We start from the raw sequence: 5,917 nt of genomic DNA on the forward strand, positions 1-5,917 counted from the left end.
TTGTTAAGAGAGCCTTTTCAGGCGGTGCTTTGATTCTTACAACTATGGATGGTGAAGAGTTCACACGTCCTGTGAATGCCGATGTAGTCAATAAATACTTCTCTTAAAAAGAAAAGAACAACTCGCTAAGTTGAAAACCCGAAAGGATGACTTAGAAAAAAATGAGTGTCTCAGTGGATTGAAAACCCAAAAGGGAAATCCAGGAAAAAATTAGAGACATAAAACATAAATTTATCCCGATAGATTGAGTACCCCATCTTGGGGCAATCTAGGCAAAAATTAGGGATTATGGCAAGTAACTTCATACGCTTGGTCCTGGAAGCAGTTTTGAGAAAGTCATTCGGCTCTGATTCATCATTCTCAACTGAAGAAAAGAATAATGGACGTTGAAGTTGGTAGGGAGAGTAGTGATCATTGTATTCAATGTAGCCCTTTTCCTTGTAAATTACCATTTTCAATCTTTGTAAAGATCCATGGAGTCTCGTCATTTACGAACCACCATTCTATTAAATAAAGTTGAACTTTTATCCAATTGATTCTATTCTTATTTACTTCCGCTAAATAAAATTATTTTTATGATGATAATTTTAAAATAAATTAATGAATAATATTTTTTTTCTTAAAATAATAAAAATAATCACTTTAAGAATAATCGATTTCGGCAAGGAATGTCAACAACAATCTGAGAACAGGTAAGTCTTGAAGTGTGTAGCATTGTTGGTCTTTCCCAAGTAGTTGGTTTGGTAACTATTTTCCTCCCCAATAATTCGTCATTTATCCCCGGCTTGGTTGATGAGTTTCTCCCTGAATATTTTATCATCCCCAGTAGAGCTAGTGGGTCTCATCTCCAGTTGAGCTGATGATTGATCCCTTTTGCAAATCCATACTCCCCAGCTGTGGTGCTCCTGTTTGGTATCCCCCCATCTTGTGATTAAACCCTAGAGATCTGGAACCTTTATTTGGTTTCCATTTGCATAATTGTGTTGCATAACTTCATAAGTTTCTTCTTTGTGTGAATCAGATCCGGTTATCTTTTCCTTGGAATTGGTTTATTTCGCAATTTCTAAGAAGAACTTGATGATTATTGAGGAATGTGATGATCTTGGTCATAGCATCCCCAACAATTTTCTTAGATCCCTGTAGCGGGGTTTTCGTTACTTTTAGGCTTATTGACTAAACCAAAAGTAAACATACAATTCGAGTCGCCACCGCACTTTTATTTGTCCAAAGGAAAGGCTAAAAAGCGAACAAAAGCCAAGGTAAGAAGTTTTTCAAATAAAAAACTAATAAAAATGTCAGAGATTTGGGTAAGGGGGTTGGTTATGAAATGGGAAGGTTTTACGCACCTAAAACATCCTTAGTATTCTAAGGGAGCCCTTTTTGCAAATATGTGTTGTAGGTTGGTATTTGTGAAAAGATTTGTGCAAAAGATTGGGAGGATGAGAAAAGAATATATTACATTTACAAATTTGTTGTTTGAATGGATGAACCCATTGCCTACGTACCATCACGAAGGAGGATCAAAACCTCATAATTCGGGGTAAAAAATCTCAAAGATTGGTGAATTGATTTGACCAAAAGCCTTAAGGTCTTTTGTTATCAAAGGGAGAAAACTCAACCTAAACTAACAATCCACCATGTGAGAAGGGCTTCAACATACTAGTAAGGGGTTAACCCTATAATAAGTATGGAAGACTTATAATCCAATCACTAAGGATGAGGTGAGATTTACATCAACCACTATGATAACTCAAACCTATGACTAATGTTTTTGAAAAGTTTTTAGCAAAGGTGGCCATTGGGACCACAAAAACAACTTGAAGTGAGTTATATTTACAAGTTAGATGTATTCACAAAAATGAAGTCTGTTGATTCTAAGTGTTGGCAGCAATTTTGGAAAAACAAAGAGTGTTCACAAGATGTTATGTGTGATGTCTTAACATGAGATATCCTATGTACCTGCTAGAGTTCAAGAACATGTGCATGCAAGATTGTTTCAGAATGTCACATACAATGGCAAGGCTTCTGATATTGGATGTACCTGCTGGAGCTTAAATGAAAGACATGTTCATGCAGGATTGTTTCAGATGACATACACAATGTCATGACATCTGATATGGCTGTACCTGCTGGAAGTTATAAAAGGAATTATTGGATTATGCAGGATTTTTCCAGGATGTCAGACCCGATGTCATGACATCCTGTACATAGAACATTCAATATGAATGTCTGGTGTTTTGTGATTGCACAATTAATGGCAATCTTTGGATGATTGAAGATATGGCTAGCTGGCGCATTCAATCATGGATTACAACCAGATTTACTTATTTTCCAAGCAGATCTATACAGCTGTTATAAAAATATTTGATTGGAAAATAGATTCAGGGTTTTCAAGATGTCCAAGCCCAACTGAGAGCTTCTATAAAAAGGGACTTAGAAAACTTGTTTGAACACACAACCAAGACTGAGCGAAATACAGAGAGAGAGAGCTAGGGTTTGTGTCTGTTTAGTCGTAAGACTTGTAGGTCATTCAAGTCATCCATTGATGATTGAATTGGACTGATTTGTGGTTGTAATTTGTCACTCTAAAGCTGTTAAGCAAGAGTGTGTATCCTCTTGATCAAAGCTGTGAAGCAAGATCAAGAGTGTGTCTTCTTGATTGAAACTGTGAAGTAAAATCAAGAATGTGTAATTGAAAAGTATTTTCTTTTCTCAAGGGGTTGTTGTTTAAAATCACTGGTGTGTGATTGTAGGGAAGTGAGTGGGTTCTCATATCTAAGAGTGCTTAGGTAGAAATTGCACGGGTAGAGATTAGGTGATAAAGACTGTAACTTGTTGAAGTGTACGGAGAGTCTTTGAACTAATTCTATTTTAGTGAATTTCCTTCCTGGCTTGGTAGCCCCCAGACGTAGGTGAGTTGCACCGAACTGGGTTAACAATTGCTTGTGTTATTCGCTTTACCATTCTGTTTTGTTTATCCATTGTTTATTACCAGATATTAGTGTCGTGACATTACCTTCGACATCTTATATCTGATACCAGAATTTCAATTGGTATCAGAGCAGGCATCCTGCTTTGGTTCTGGGTGAGATCTAGGGGCAATACTTTCTGGTACAATGGAGAGAGATGGAGGATCTGTTCATAGGCCACCAATTTTCGATGGTTCTAACTATGATTATTAGAAACCTCGAATGGTAGCGTTTCTAAAATCCCTTGATAACAAGGCTTGGAAAGCTGTGCTAACAGGATGAGTGCATCCTGTCATGTCTAAAGAAGGAGAAGCCACCACTGAGAAGAAGCCTGAAGAACAATGGTCCAATGAGGAGGATGATCTTGCTCTTGGAAACTCTAAAGCCTTGAATGCAATATTCAATGGGGTAGACAAGAATATTATCAGGCTGGTAAATAACTGTGAAGTGGCCAAAGTTGCTTGGGACATTCTCAAGACCACTCATGAAGGCACCTCTAGGGTAAAGATGTCTAGACATCAGCTGCTCACCTCCAAGTTTGAAAACTTAAGGATGAAAGAAGATGAAAACATTCATGAATTTCACATGAGTATCCTTGAGATTGCTAATACTTCAGGAGCCCTGGGAGAGAAGATGACAGATGAAAAGTTGGTAAGAAAAATACTCAGGTCACTTCCTAAGAGATTTGCAATGAAGGTGACTGCCATAGAAGAGTCTCAAGACATATCCAACATGAGGGTAGATGAACTAATTGGTTCCCTCCAAACCTTTGAGATGGGATTGAATGATGAAACTGAAAAGAAAACCAAGAGCATTGCCTTCATATCCAACACAGAAGAGGAAAACAGTCAAGATATGGATAAAGAATGGGCCAATGAAGTTGCAATGTTGGGGAGACAGTTTAACAGATTGTTAAAGAAAATGGATGTAGGATCCAAGGCAAATGTCAAGAACATCTCATCTGACATCAGCAATGGAAGAAGAGTAAGGTCAGAGGAGAAACCCAAAGAAGGAAAAGAAGTAAAGTGCTATGAATGTGATGGGTATGGACACATTAGAACAGAACGTGGAACCTACCTCAAGAAGCAGAACATGAGTCTTGCTGCCACCTGGTCAGATGAGAGTGATACAAAGGAGGCTGCAAATCTTGTGACTGCAGGAAGATGGGGATCTGATGAAGACTCAAGTGATGGTGAAGTATCCTTTGAGGAATTGGCCTCTACCTATAGAGAGTTGTGTCATAAAAGTGTAGAGTTGAGCAAGCAGGTTTTAAACCAGAAGAAAGAAATAACTCAACTTGAAAATGAGAAGGTAGAATACTTGGAAACCATCTCCAAATTGAAAACAAAAGTTGTGGCTCTGAAGGTCAAGCTAGATGAAAGTCAACAAGTTGAGAGCCAGAAGATAATTCAAGTTGAGAAGGAAAAGGGAGAACATGTGGAAACCATAGTCAAGCTAAAAACTAAAGTCATGCTCTTAAACTCAAAACTAGAAGAGACAACCAAGTATGTAAGGATGCTAAACAATGGATCTAACTCCTTAGATAAGATTCTCCAAGCTGGACTAATCACAGGAGCCAAATCTGGAATAGGGTACCATAAATCTAAGGCTGAAAGTAGTTACACTGGTTGCAAACCTCAAGCTAAACCTAAATGCAGCAATAGTAAGAGCAGTCCTAAGATGTCACATCATATGTCACATCATCAGAAGAGAAAACAACAGAAAGGCAAACACCAAAGATGGAGATGTCATTACTGTGGGAAATTTGGACACTAAAGGCCCTTCTGCTATATGCTATATGGTTACCCTACCCCTGTTCATCAACAGACTCACTATCAACCCAGACCCAAACAACACAGGCCTATCAACAAGAAGCAATGGGTTCCTAAGACTAATTTTACAAGTCTAATAGCTCACAAAGAAGAGTGGTATTTTGATAGTGGATGTTCTAGACACATGACTGGAAACTCAAACTTGATAACTGATCTTCACCCTCATGACTTAAGCTATGTAACCTTTGGTGATGGAGCAAAAGGTGAAATAAAGGGGATAGGCAAGCTTGAGTGTCCTGGAGCTCCTAAACTTGACAATATTCTACTGGTCAAGGGCTTGACTTCAAATCTGATAAGCATCAGTCAGCTAGGGGATCAAGGTCTGAATATCATCTTCACTAAAACTGAATATCTGATAGTTAACAAAAACAGTGAAGTGATTATGAAAGCAATCAGGACCAAAAACAACTGCTACATGTGGAGCTCTCAAATGGATGACCCCTCTAAGATGAGTACAGTTGTGAGAAGAACCTTCAAGGGAAATGAAAAATGGCAGAAAAGGATGTTACACCAGAAGCTAAGACCTAACCTCATGGAAGAGAAGGTCATGATGGCCCAAACACCTGAAAAAGGGGAACATATGACTGGTGGTATACAGTCTGAAGTTAGTAAGAGCTTTGCTGGAACTGAGACACAAGGGACTATGTGTGCAAGGAAAATTGAGATAGAAAAGATATCAGATGAAAGCAACAATTCTCAACCAGGTTGGATGAAACTACTGATAATTATATACAATGTCACACTCGATGCTTTGACATTATATTATGACAACCTGTATGGTACACCTATGGCCAAAGATCATATTCAGCACAGCTGAACCAAGTACATTATTTGCTTCCATCACTCATTTAAAAAAATATGTGGAAAACAACCTCATAGTTCTACAGCATGAAATGCAACTAACCAACAAGACTGCAAGGGATTTGTATAATGTCCAACTGAAATATGAAAAGGGGAAATTAGGGGCTTGGTTTCTTGAGAAAATATGGCAATTAATATGGAGTGGAAAAGGTAACAAAAATATTGTCTGCCCAATGAAAAGAAAAAGCCACATTAATAATGAATCATCTCCTAGTATTGGAAATAGTATCTATTTCATTAGCACACTATGCCTGA

The sequence above is a fragment of the Lathyrus oleraceus genome, chromosome 6 (assembly GCF_024323335.1).
Source record: "Lathyrus oleraceus cultivar Zhongwan6 chromosome 6, CAAS_Psat_ZW6_1.0, whole genome shotgun sequence".
Lineage (NCBI taxonomy): Eukaryota > Viridiplantae > Streptophyta > Magnoliopsida > Fabales > Fabaceae > Lathyrus > Lathyrus oleraceus.